We start from the raw sequence: 14202 nt of genomic DNA on the forward strand, positions 1-14202 counted from the left end.
AGAAGGAAGGGCCAAGTGAAGAATCATTAAGTCTGGTGAAGGAAGGTGGAAGTTTTAGAAAAGGAAATCTGAGAAGGAAATGACTGGAGAAGACTTCCAGTGGAAGATCATTTAGGAGGCAGAATATTCTGAAATATCTTTTGAGGGTATACGGAGGAAACCTGAAGAGCTAGAATCTTTTGGGAGAGATAATGTGTTTGAGGGAACGGTAATTACAGGTGTAAGTAGGGGTATCCTAGCGCCTGGGTACTATAAAGAGAAGCGAGCCATTAAATCAATTGTATCTGGGAGCTGAGGTGTTTAAGAAGTAAGACAATGGGAATGACATATTTTTGGAGAAGGAGGTATGAATGGTAAACTTCTGTTCATAAATTAAATTTTTGCAGATACTGACTGCTAAAGCCAACAGCATAAAAGCCATCTATCTACCTGGGTGTTGGCCCAGGAGAGTGGCATACATGTGTTGTCTTCATCACATCCATCAACTGAACAGAGGTGCAGAATGCTAACAATAGGCACATCTGAAAAACAGTGCACCAGAAAAGCTTTCCTAAAGGCATCAGAGAGAAAGAAGTTTGTGGCTCTCAGACTTTATGACATCTAGAATGTTGTAATAAATGCTATTTGTTTTTTAATTTTATTTTTATTGATACATAACAGAGGTATATATTTTTGGAGTACCTATGGTAATTTAATAAATTCATATCACTTGTAAAGATCAAATCAGTATAATTGGAATATCCATTATTTTAAATATTTTTCTTTATGCTAAGAACGTTTGAATTATTCTCTTCTATGTATTTTTTATCCTCATTCTTAGACAGAATTTTTTTTTTTTTTTTTGAGACAGGGTCTCATTCTGTCACCCAGGCTGAAGTGCAGTAGCATGATCATAGCTCACCGTAGACTCAAACTCCTGTGCTCAAGTGATCCTCCCACCTCTGCTTCTCAAGTAGCTGAGACTACGGGCATGACCAACCCACCTCAGCCTCTTCTAGATATTTTGAGACACACAAGGCCAGGTGCGGTGGTTCACACTTGTAAGTACTCCCAGCGCTTTGGGAGGCTGAGGTGAGTGAATAACCTGAGCCCAGGAGTTTGAGACCAGCCTGGGAAACATAGGTGGACCCTCATCTCTACAAAACATTTTTTCTTTAATTAGCCAGACACGGAGTGCCTGTGGTCCCAGATACTCAGGAGGCTGAGGTAGGAGGATCACTTGAACCTGGGAGGTTGAGGCTGCAGTGAGCCATGATTGTACCATTGCACTCCAGCCTGAGCTACAGAGCAAGATCCTGTCTCTGGAAAAAAGAAAAAAAGAAATACATATTAGATTATTGTCAACTATAGTAATAAATGATAATTAAACAACTACACATTAAATCTTAGAACCTAATTTAACAATTCAACTGTCAGAGAAGCTGTCCAGTTACATGTATTTGACAGTTTTCTAAAATATAAATTCAAAAAGAATATGGAAAAATGTGGTTACATATCTAAATTAATTATCCTATTGAAAATGAAAATTTAATCCTATGATAAAATTAACCTCTGCTGTATCTGTATGCTATTTCAGTGGAAATTTTAAGCTGTAGTTTAGCTTTTTCAATCTTTTTTACAGAGCCCTCACACAACTTAAGTAAGTTGGTCAAAAATATGAGAAACAATCTGGGAATTATTTGTGTTCTCTTAAGACTACCTCCTTTACCTGAAAAGCAAATCATTGTCCAATTCTATTTCTTTCCCATTCGAAACTGAGGTGTCTGTTTAGTCCCTACACCACAGAATGGAAACACGGCCTGTGAGCTGCAAATCCTGACCCTTGGGGGTACTATTACATTGCTGTGTTATTTGCTATGTGCTATACAGTCTCTCTAAATGATACATATATATTGATAAAAATTCATATATGTATGATATTTACATATATACACATATTATATATAGCTAAAATTTATATGTGTAAACAACATTATAGAGATATAATTTGTAGGTAGGGCAGGGTGGCTCACACCTGTAATCCCAGCACTTTGGGAGGCCAAGGCGGGCAGATCACTTGAGATCAGGAGTTTGAGACTAGGCTTGGCCAACACGGTAAAACCCCTTCTCTACTGAAAATACAAAAATTAGCCAGGCATGGTGGCACACACCTGTAATTCCAGCTACTAGGGAGGTTGAGGCAGGAAAATCGTTTGAACCCAGGAGGTGGAGGTTACAGTGAGCCAAGATCATGCCACTGCACTCCAGCCTGGGTGACAGAGTAAGACTCTGTACCCAAAAAAAGAAAAAAGAGAGAGAAAGAGAAAGATAACTTATATATCATAAAATTTGCCCATTTTAAGTGTAGAATTCAATTTGTAGTGGATTTACTGAGTTGTGTTACTATCACCATAATCCCATCTTAGAACATTTTCATCAATCTAATAAGATCCCTCAGGGTCATTTACTAATCTACTTGCTGTTTCTGTAGATTTTACTCTTCTGGACATTTCATATGAATAGAATAATACAAGTGGTCATTTGTGTCTGGCACATTTCACATAGCATAGTGTTTTCATCTATGCTGTGACATGAATCACTACTTCAACTCTTTGTATTGCTGAATAGTATTTCATTGTATAGATATACTACATTTTACTTACACATTAATCAGTTAATGGACACTTCTGTTGTTTTCCAATTCTTTGCTATTATAAATGATGCTGCTATGAACATTCACAGGAAAATCTTTATGTGGAAATGTGTTTGCAATTCTTTTGCATAGATACCAAAAATGGAATTGCTGGAAGTAATTGGAACTGAGTGGAAAAAATTATACTTAACTTTTTAAGAAATAGCTAAACTATTTTCCAAAGTGGATATACCATTTCACATTTATTTATTTCAGCAATGTATAGGGATTCCTATTTTTTTCACATCCTCACCAACACTTGTTGTCTGTCTCTTTTGTAATAGCTATTCCAGGTGTGATGTCTTTTTTTTTTTTTCCATTAAATTGAAGTGATCGAGTTGTTGTCCTGTGAGAATGTTTGGACATTGTATTATATAATATGCAAATAAAATGAAAGGAGAATTTGTGAGCACATTATTGTTTAGTTGACCTAAACACTGCAAATCATCTGTTGATATTATGTAACTAATAGATACGCTACAGCCCATATAATTTGAGCTCTTGCAATATGTAGGATTAATATTTTCCTGCGTTGATTATTTCTCAGGAAATACCCTGAAATATCAGTTCAGGATGTACCTATGAGTGAAGATTCACTGGCCATTGGTTTGGATTTGGTGGTACCAGATTTCCAAGAACTAATGATCCAGGAATTATTTGGAGAGGCAACTATAAATATTTCTTTGGAGTAGGTGTTTTCTCCTTTTCATGTCAATGCTCCAATCTTGATTGAAGACAACCAGATACTCAATCTAATGTTATAATGAACAGGTACAAAATCTCTTTCTTCTTTAACCTAGGGGGTTCACATGTTTTTAAAAGGAATGCTTGCTTTGTAATTGTTTTCATAATCTGGAAATCACTTTGGATAGAGTGGAAGAAAAGCAGGAATATATCAACAGAAGCTTGTAGAGACTTTGAAGGGTACCTCTGTGCACTCTTTCACTTTCCTTTCTGAGAAACCAAGAAACATTATTTACGATGGTGATGGGGATTTGGAAACTCAAGTATAAAGCTAGTGAACCTCTGAGCTGAAAAGTAGCGTAATTCTATGATACATCCCTGAATGTACATTTGAATATTGATTCAATGTTTACTTTGAAACCTTAACCAATCAGACCTTTTTTAGGAGAAAACTAAATTATGATCAGTATCTAATACTGGGTCTTAGCTCTGGTGTATGATTTGTGTTTCTGAAGAAATCTGGATATTGATTTTCAGGCATATTCTTCTGAGGTTAGAAAATTACTTGTCGCCAGATACAGTGGCTCATGCCTGTTATCCCAGCAGTTTGGGAGGCCAAGGCAGGAGGATTGCTTGAGTTCAGGAGTTTGAGACCAGCCTGGGCATGACAAAATGCTGTCTCTACTAAAAACACAAAAATTAGCTGGACGTGGTGGTGTGCATGTGTAGTCCCAACTACCCAGGAGGCTGAGGTGGGAGGATTGCTTGAGCCTGGGGTGGTCAAGGGAAGGGTTCTTGTTAGTCCAAAGTGTAATATTATAATATTATGGTGAGGGGAACAAAACATAATTAAGGAAATGTTTCCCCTGTACTTGCACTCCCACATATTATCATTGTTTCTCATATACCACAGATGCACTCTTTGATAATATATTTGGTATTTGTTCTTTTGCAATCTTCTAAAATTGAAAGCCAGGCATTGGTAGTGTAAAATACCCCCTCCTCCCATCTTATATCTGAAATTAACTCTGTAAGTAGGGTGAAACCTCCTGCGTGGCACAAAACTATAGGAAGAAAAATAAAAGTTGTCTTCATTTCCTGAAACTAGGAGGTTGTGGGTGCTTCAGCAGAAATACTACTAAATTGGAGCCACAAAGTCACTATTGTCAGCAAACCTCTACCCATGAAAATCTTGAGTAGCATGTGGAGGAAGGGAGTCTGCCTGAATTTCACCTTCATCAGCAGTGCTTACATTTGTCTGCTTACATGCTTTATCATTTTATTCCCTGCTACTGATCCTCATTTACTGTCCAACCCCAGTGAGAAAAGCTTCCTGAGAAACACACCCAAAACTCTTTCCCTCTTCCAACATGGTGGCCTCAGCAAAAAAGAAGAAGAAGAAGGGGAAGACTATCTTCCTAACAGACTTTCTGGCTGAGGATGGGAGGACTGGTAGAGGAAGCACCTATGTTTCCAAACCAGTCCCCTGGGCTGATGAAACAGATGACCTGGAAGGAGATGTTTCAACAACTTGGCACAGTAGTGATGATGATGTGTATAGGTCGCCTTCAGTTGACCGTTCCATCCTTCCCACTGCTCCACGGGCTACTCGGGAACCCAATATTGACCAGAGCCATCTTCCTAAATCACCACCCTACACTGCTTTTCTAGGGAACCTATCCTATGATATGACAGAAGAATCAATTAAGGAACTCTTTTGAGGATTAAATATCAGTGCAGTGCCTTTACCACGTGAACCCAGCAATCCAGAGAGGTTGAAAGGTTTTGATTATGCTGAAATTGAGGACCTGGATTCCCTGCTCAGTTCCATGAGTCTCAATGAAGAGTCTCTAGGTAACAGGAAAATTCAAGTGGACGTTGCTGATCAAGCACAGGGGAAAGACAGGGAAGATCGTTCTTTTGGCCATGATAGAAAGCGGGATTCTGACAAAACAGATACAGACTGGAGGACTCCTCCTGCCACAGACAGCTTTGATGACTACCTGCCTAGAAGAGGTGATAATAGCTTTGGAGACTAGTATCGAGATCGTTGTGATTCAGACCGGTATCACGATGGGTATCGGCATGGGTAACGGTATGGCCCACACTGGGATATGGATTGATACGGCAGCCGGGATGGCTATGTTGACCGAGGCAGCAGAGACTATGATAGAGGCTATGATTCTCGGATAGGCAGTGGCAGAAGAGCATTTGACAGTGGGTGCGGCAGAGATGATGACTACAGAGGAGGCAGGAATGGCTATGAAGACCGATACGACAGATAGGATGATCAGTCATGGAGCTCCAGAGATGATTACTCTCGGGATGATTATATGCGTGATGATAGAGGTCTCTCCCAAAGACCCAAACTGAATCTAAAGCCTCGGAGTACTCCTAAGGAAGATGATTCCTCTGCCAGCTACAGAAGGAACACGAGAAGTTGCAGCGTTAGCTGGATGAGCCAAAACTAGAACGACAGCCTCGAGAGAGACACCCAAGCTGGCAAAGTGAAGAAACTCAGGAACGGGAACAGTCGAGGACAGGAAGTGAGTCATCGCAGACTGGGACCTCCGCCACATCCGGCAGAAATGCACGAAGGAGAGAGAGAAGTCACTAGAAAATGAAACACTCAATAAGGAGGAAGATTGTCAGTCTCTAACTTCTAAACCTCCCAAACCTGATAAGCCCCTAAAGGTAACGCCAGCCCCTTCACCAAAGGAGAATGGTTGGGTGAAGTGAAGTTCTAAACCTCCTGCTCAATCTCAGAGCTCAGACACAGAGCAGCAATCCCCTACAACTGGTGGGGTAAAGTAGCTCCAGCTCAACCATCTGAGTAAGGACCAGCAAGGAAAGATGAAAAGGAAGTAGATGGGATGAATGTCCCAAAAGGCCAAACTGGGAACTCTAGCCATGGTCCAGGAGAGGGAGGGAACAAAGACCACTGGAAGGAGTCAGATAGGAAAGATGGCAAAAAGGATAAAGACTCCAGATCTGCACCTGAGTCAAAAAAACCTGAGGAAAATCCAGCTTCCAAGTTCAGTTCTGCAAGGAAGTGTGCTGCTCTCTCCATTGACGGTGAAGATGAAAACGAGGGAGATGATTAAGCCGAAGAGACCTCGACATCCTGTGCTTTATCCTAATTTATCTCCACCCTGGAACATTCGAGAGCAAGTGAAACCTCTATCCAGACAAGACAAAATAAAACTCACCATCTCCTGGACCTTTATTACCTTTTTTTTTTAAAAAAAAAGGAAATTATTTTGCATACTGTTGCAGCCTTTAAAGTGCTGAAATAATTGGAGAATCGCCAATATAGCCAGGGAGAAAGAGACTAGAGATTTTTACTGGAAAAATTGTGGTGTGTTATGTCACCATGCAGTTGCCAGTGTAATGTGGGTGCCGAGGGGCCTCAATTTAGCAGAAATGGTAATGACAGTGATATAAGGTCTGGAATCTGGTTGGGCAGTAGGGGAGGGAGGTATAAGGAAAAGTGTGAGATTTCTATTGTTTAGTTTTTATCCTATTGTGGTGTATATGAATTCTCAAACATTATCTGAATAAATTTTCCACTCTCGGAAAGGTAGATTTAGCCTCAGGTTGTTTTAGTCTCCAGGTGGATGCCAGCAGCTCCTCCTATTTAATTCTGAGTTTGGGGGCCAACCTAGGAGGAATTCCTTCATTTCTTTTTTTTACCCCATGAGTTGGGAGTGAGTCTATAGGCCATAAAGAATAGGACTGCATTTGGTTTTTTTGTTTGTTTTTTTTAATATATGAGTATGCTTTTTTAAAATTATTTTTTATTATTATACTTTAAGTTCTAGGGTACATGTGCATAACGTGCAGGTTTGTTATATATGTATACTTGTGCCATGATGTTGTGCTGCACCCATCAACTCGTCAGCACCCATCAACTCGTCATTTACATCAGGTATAACTCCCAATGCAATCCCTCCCCCCTCCCCCCTCCCCATGATAGGCCTCGGTGTGTGATGTTTCCCTTCCCGAGCATTTGATCAAAATAAAGGGGAAAATCGTGGTTTGAAAAGAAGCTTTTGGGAGGTGATGAGTCATTTTGCACCAGGTAATAGGGGAAAATTTTGTGACCTCCAGCAAACACATGAATGGTTATTTCCTGGAGCCAGAAGCACTTGGGGGTCATAGTAATTCCCAATGTTTTGTGTGTCCTGGTTTTCCCTTTCTAAACACTCTCCTTTTTGAAAGTTCGAATATATCCACATTCTGTTGAAACCTTGAAACTTTAAAAATTCAGACTCTTGTCATCATCTTAAGTTCTTCATGCTACTCTTAACCTCTGAAAAAGCAGTCTCTAAGTCACAGAGATGATCTCTTGGGCATTGTCTCTCTCAGCCATGGAGAGCTGTAAAAGGAAGAATCTCTGCTTTTCTCAAGCAAATTGGTTTCTTGTCTTTTGGTTCTTACACCTGCCTGCTCCTGATGCTTTGACCCCCTTTATAGATCAGAGTGCTCTAGAATAATAGTGGTCTTGGGTGGTGAATAAAGGTGGATAAATAGGGACAGGGACAGTTAAATTGGGAGCCCTTCTTACAACCTTGATGAGTTTTTCCCCCCCCAAGTTTCCTTCTCCACTGAAATGCCACACCAATGCTTGTTGGATTTATGAGGTGGTCAAACCAATTTGTTGTTCTTTCTTTTTCTTTTTTTTAAAGCTTCCCTTGAGAGAATAAATGGTAATGGAGAGAACTATTTAACAAGGTCCTGGTTTCTCTTGCAACACAGTAGCTAAACGTGCCTGCTTTTATGTGAATTTTTGTAGGGATCAGTTTGGTAGAGAGTATTAGCAGAGAAATGACATCTTGATCTTGGTTTGCAAGCTCTTCTCCCATCAGTCCTAGATTAGGCCCTGTTCAGCCATGCAGGGGTGTTGGTTTATGCATGCTGCAGCAGTGGGCATAATGAATATAATTTACCCAGTGCACAAAGGTGTGTACCAAGTGAATTTAAATAATTGGTGTGGATTGGCTAGCAGCTAAGAAGTGGGCTTTTAAAGATATACTGAAGATTGGAAGGTTTTTAAAAGAAAAAAAAACATGGATTTTAGATAATGAAAAGCTAGAATTTGGCATCTTCATATCTATTCTCCTTCGAAATAGTTGTATCCAAAGCTGTTTTTCGCTCTCCCCTACTTTGCCCCTGTTAAAATAGAAACAGGAATTAATTAATGGCCCGCTCCTGAATACATGCAAAATTTGTACAAAAATATCTTCTATGAAAATAATCTGTAATCTGTAGACTTATTACATGGGAGACACCTTGAGATATAAAATCCCATCCTTTGGGTTGTGGCTTTTTTGCTTTCTCTGAATAAATATGATCTTTGAAGTTCAAAAAAAGAGAGAAAGAGAAAGAAACACATCCAAAAGGGGGCCACGTGAGCTTCCTTAGCCTGATGTCAAACTTAAGTGTGGACCAGCCCCTCAAACCTACACCAAAATGAACTACTTTAAGCAGCAAAATAATCATCACTCTTCAGGGCACTGAGTTGACTCAGAAAGCAACTCTGTAGTTTGAGAAGATTATTAGTTGGCCATCAAAGCTGAGTTCAAGTTCCACTAGATTGAGAAAGCTACAGGGAAGACCAAAGGCTCCTGACCTGTTAGAATGTACTGGCATTTTGAGCTCTTGAAATCAGGTTAAATAATAGTTGATAATAATACTACAAATGGTCCTCACAGCACTTCCTTTTAATAATGAATGGCACTACAAAATGAAGTCAAGATCTATATCACTGGGTAAGGCAAAAATACAGAAATTTTTTACACTGTGACGATTGACATAAGTCCCACTCCCCAAGTCTTGTGGCTCTCATCTACTGATGAGATTCAGACTGAGTGCTGTTCATTAAGAGAAATACAGTCATTTCAAAGCCTAGGCTGCATATATATATATATATATATATATATATATATATATATATATATATATATATATACACATAAAATCTCATAGATAGAAGGACCCTAGAGGTCATTTGGACTAGCCAGTTACGTTGTTGAAATATCTCGCATTTCACTTCTGATTAGAGACAGTGAAGTGATTTATCATCTTTACCTGGCACCACGTAGGCAAAAAGGCATCTTGTGGGCTGAAAGTTTTCCCAGGTTGAAGAGTACTTCCTATTCAGGATTCCTAGGGAACAGAGTAATCTGGTTTTTGCCTTTATCCTTCTTTTCTGGACCTCTTCAGTTTGAAAACTCTGGTATTTTATTCGACTGTGGTCCACTCTGGCTAAATTATAACAAGTTAATTACATACTGAAATCTTCTGAATAGCAGTAAGCTTTATAGTCTGGAAGTGAAATATCTATAACTGGAAAATACTATAAGGCTTGTGTTTTCTTGGTCAAGGACCTGCAATAATCTATGAAATTTATTGTTTGTGGTATTTTCTCAAAGATTGCCTCCTGGTTGCTAGATTACCACTTTTTCAATTCACCTTCATCCTGCTGGCAACAGTGCTTGTTGATTCCCCACCCGTCTGCTTTTCATTTACAGGATGAGATGCACAGGCTCTGTATTGAAGCTAATCTGGCAGAGCTAGTCATTGCTATCTAGGAAGAAAGTGAATTATGACTCTTATCATGTCAGTGAGGTAAGCCTATTTTTGAGACTTTACTGTACTTGTGTATATTATTGCAAAAGAAAAATGGTGTATGACCACTGACCCTGAGGATATTATTCGTCCTGGAATTCAAGAATACTTGAATTCTTATCTTGGCTTTTCTACTGATTTCGTGTACATGGTGTTTCTGTCTTGGCTTTCTGAACTAAAATGGAAGAAGTTATTATATCCCTCTTTCCCATAGTAATATCAAAATTTATTTGTTATGTGGTGTTTTCCTTTGCTCCAATCACTTAAAAATTATCAATATGAAATTAGCCATTGTGTAGAATTGTAATGCTTTAGTAATAGTTCTTCATGTATCCAAACTTCCTCTTCTTGTTGTATTATCCCTCAATATTGTGTACAAAGCCTTTTCTCCTTAAGTAACCTAAGGCTTAGAATTTAAATTATGGTATTTAGAGGATTTTATTTATAATTCTTTCTCTTTTTTTTCTTTTTAGCCAGTCGGTTCTGAACTTCCAAGTTTGATGACAAAGGAAGCTGAAACTTTACTCAACATGAATGTCATGGCAGAAATAGATGTGTAAGATCCATTTTTCTACTTTTCTTTACTGCTTTTTTATATACCACCTAGTTGTAAGGCCCTGTATTGTACCTGTACAATGAAGATTGAGGTAATAGCAGGTTATTTGCTGAATAACTTTTCAGTTAAGTGAATGAAGTCAGATGACTTATGGTATGCCATCCATATCTTCTTATTGCTCTAGTCATGCTTTTTCTCCACTGTCTTAATATTGACTAATTAAAGTCTAGTCTCAATTAGTAAAATTTTTTTAAAATATTTAATTGTTTTGCTATACATACAAGATACGTCAGAGACCTGTTTGGTGAAGTAGAAATTCTTTGTTCACACATTTGCAAATGACGACTGATGAAATAGTTAACATATTCTTCTCTTAAGTAAACTGCTGTTTATTTGGCAGTTGCTTTCTTTATAAACTATAAAAAGAGGAATCTTATTCTCTGACTATAAGATCACAAACTGGAATACATATCTGATTCATTGGGCTTTTACTTTAGTTACCATGTTGAATAACAGAACTTTCTTAAAACATGTGGTTAAGGAACTGTAGAGAGTACTTAAGGAAATATTTTAAGGGACTCGTCCATCAAAAAAATGTATGAATGGATTAATCATCAGCATTACCACATTATTCATCTGCTTGATTTTCTCTAATATTACTTTATATCCTAGGGGATATTTTTATACCATAATTTTTATCATCTTTTTATACCATAATTTTATGGCTATGGGTTGCATTTAATGAAAACATTTGATAAATGGAGAATCTGTACATTTTACACTGTGACATGGATAGGTGTCTAAACATTAAATATACTACTGTCTAAATATTGGATAGGTAACCAAATTTTAGCCATATGAAGAAATCACGCATTCTGACTGGACTGAGTAAGATAGTAAATAGCCATAATTATGACTGGAAATTGTAAGAGGATCAAAAACAATAGGGCATCTGCTTTGTAAAATTATCTTTATTAAGCTCTTTCTCAACCTCCTGGGAATAGCAAGGAACCCTAATTCCTAGCAGATAATTGTCTTTAATGCTGTTCTTACAAATCCCTTTCTTAGCTTAGTGAGGTATTATTATTGGTGTTTCTATTTTAAGACAAAAAATAAAACCTTTCGACTTTCCCATAACTGTTTTCTCCAACTATGAAAGATCTCCAGATGGATTTTTTTTTGTCATTGACCATTAAGTAATGGGACTAGACCCTGATAGGCATTCACTCTTGTTAAATTGTTTAGCTAAGATGACTTGAAAGAAGTGTTCTTTTCTTTCTGCCAGACAGACTAGGCATGTTTGATGAGTCACATTATTCAGATTCAAACACTCGTGTTTAAATCCAATATTTACTGCATTTGCTTCAGTCTTGGCAGAAAATACTGGTCAATATTTGTTCAAGCTAAATGACAACTGGATCCATATTGTACAGTTGACTCTCACTGTACTATTGATTTTCTGCCTCTTGTCTAAAGATCAGTTAGCAAAGACAACTACAGCCTCTACAAAATTTTAAAAAGTATAAACATTATTTTCTCTATTTTGTTAATCTTCAAGATATAGGTTTTTTTAACTAAAGTGTTTAACTTAATCTCTAAGAATGATTGGCTGAAAAAGACATCAGTGTTTTCTCTTCCTATCTAGAGTCTGTGTTTAAAGAAAAATGAAGGAGAGAGAACTCCACTTGAAGCCAATGGAAAAAGAGGTACAAAAGCATACTTGTGGAGGAATAAGAAGACTTATATCTTAGTCCCAACTGCATGGTTTACTATCCAGATGACCCTGGGCAAGTCACTAAATTATCTGAACCCAAATCTACTCTTGTGTGAACCAATGATAATACTAACTGCTTTTCTTGCTTTGTGAGCTTTTGAGAATATTAAATAAAGTAGAATATGAAAAGGCCTGAAAATTACTACATAAACTTAAAAGATCATATATTATCATGTCTCTGATTTTAAGACAAAAATTAGAAAAATAATATCATCAAACAGATGTACTGTAAAATGATGTTGGGTTTTTCACATGACATGCAAAGAAGTTCTTTCTCAGAAAGTAGTTCTTTTGTTATTTACTAAGCCTAGTCCTCCACAGTCAGCTTTAGATTTTTATAAGAAGTGCATCCTGCAAAGATCTATATTCTAAGATGTTAACGCTATTCCTAAATCCAAAACAGCATTTTTACATAATTATATCACAGATCTTTATTATTCTCCTATAGAAGCATCAAAAGGGTTGAAATAGTAGATATATTAAAGAAGGCTGATAGTAGCGTCTAAGACCAGAGGCCAGTGTGCATTATTCATAGTTAAAATGTCCTTCCAGTTGGCTGTATGAATGTCTTCTTTTGAGAAATGTCTGTTCATATCCTTTGCCCACTTTTTGATGGGGTTGTTTGTTTTTTTCTTGTAAATTTGTTTGAGTTCTTTGTAGGTTCTGGATATTAGCCCTTTGTCAGATGAGTAGATTGCAAAAAATTTCTCCCATTCTGTAGGTTGCCTGTTCACTCTGATGGTAGTTTCTTTTGCTGTGCAGAAGCTCTTTAGTTTAATGAGACCCCATTTGTCAATTTTGGCTTTTGCTGCCGTTGCTTTTGGTGTTTTAGACATGAAGTCTTTGCCCATGCCTATGTCCTGAATGGTACTACCTAGGTTTTCCTCTAGGGTTTTTATGGTATTAGGTCTAACATTTAAGTCTCTAATCCATCTTGAATTAATTTTCGTATAAGGAGTAAGGAAAGGATCCAGTTTCAGCTTTCTACTTATGGCTGGCCAATTTTCCCAGCACCATTTATTAAATAGGGAATCCTTTCCCCATTTCTTGTTTCTCTCAAGTTTGTCAAAGATCAGATGGCTGTAGATGTGTGGTATTATTTCTGAGGACTTGGTTCTGTTCCATTGGTCTATATCTCTGTTTTGGTACCAGTACCATGCTGTTTTGGTTACTGTAGCCTTGTAGTATAGTTTGAAGTCAGGTAGCGTGATGCCTTTGTTCTTTTGTTCTTTTGACTTAGGATTGTCTTGGAGATGCGGGGTCTTTTTTGGTTCCATATGAACTTTAAAGCAGTTTTTTCCAATTCTGTGAAGAAACTCATTGGTAGCTTGATGGGGATGGCATTGAATCTATAAATAACCTTGGGCAGTATGGCCATTTTCACAATATTGATTCTTCCTATCCATGAGCATAGTATGTTCTTCCACTTGTTTGTGTCCTCTTTTATTTCACTGTGCAGTGGTTTGTAGTTCTCCTTGAAGAGGTCCTTTACATCCCTTGTAAGTTGGATTCCTAGGTATTTTATTGTCTTTGAAGCAATTGTGAATGGAAGTTCATTCATGATTTGGCTCTCTGTTTGTCTGTTACTGGTGTATAAGAATGCTTGTGATTTTTGCACATTAATTTTGTATCCTGGGACTTTGCTGACATTCATACAGCCAACAGACACATGAAAAAATGCTCATCATCACTGGCCATCAGAGAAATGCAAATCAAAACCACAATGAGATACCATCTCACACCAGTTAGAATGGCGATCATTAAAAAGTCAGGAAACAGCAGGTGTTGGAGAGGATGTGGAGAAACAGGAACACTTTTACACTGTTGGTGGGATTGTAAACTAGTTCAACCATTATGGAAAACAGTATGGCGATTCCTCAAGGATCT

General features: G+C 37.9%; 1 pseudogene; it reads left to right on the top strand.

The window, feature by feature from the left end:
* The first annotated feature begins 4715 nt into the window (after positions 1–4715).
* On the top strand, positions 4716–6544 carry LOC105476736 (eukaryotic translation initiation factor 4B pseudogene; annotated as a pseudogene).
* The last annotated feature ends 7658 nt before the right edge of the window (positions 6545–14202 follow it).

The sequence above is a fragment of the Macaca nemestrina genome, chromosome X, assembly GCF_043159975.1.
Source record: "Macaca nemestrina isolate mMacNem1 chromosome X, mMacNem.hap1, whole genome shotgun sequence".
NCBI classification, from domain to species: Eukaryota; Metazoa; Chordata; class Mammalia; order Primates; family Cercopithecidae; genus Macaca; species Macaca nemestrina.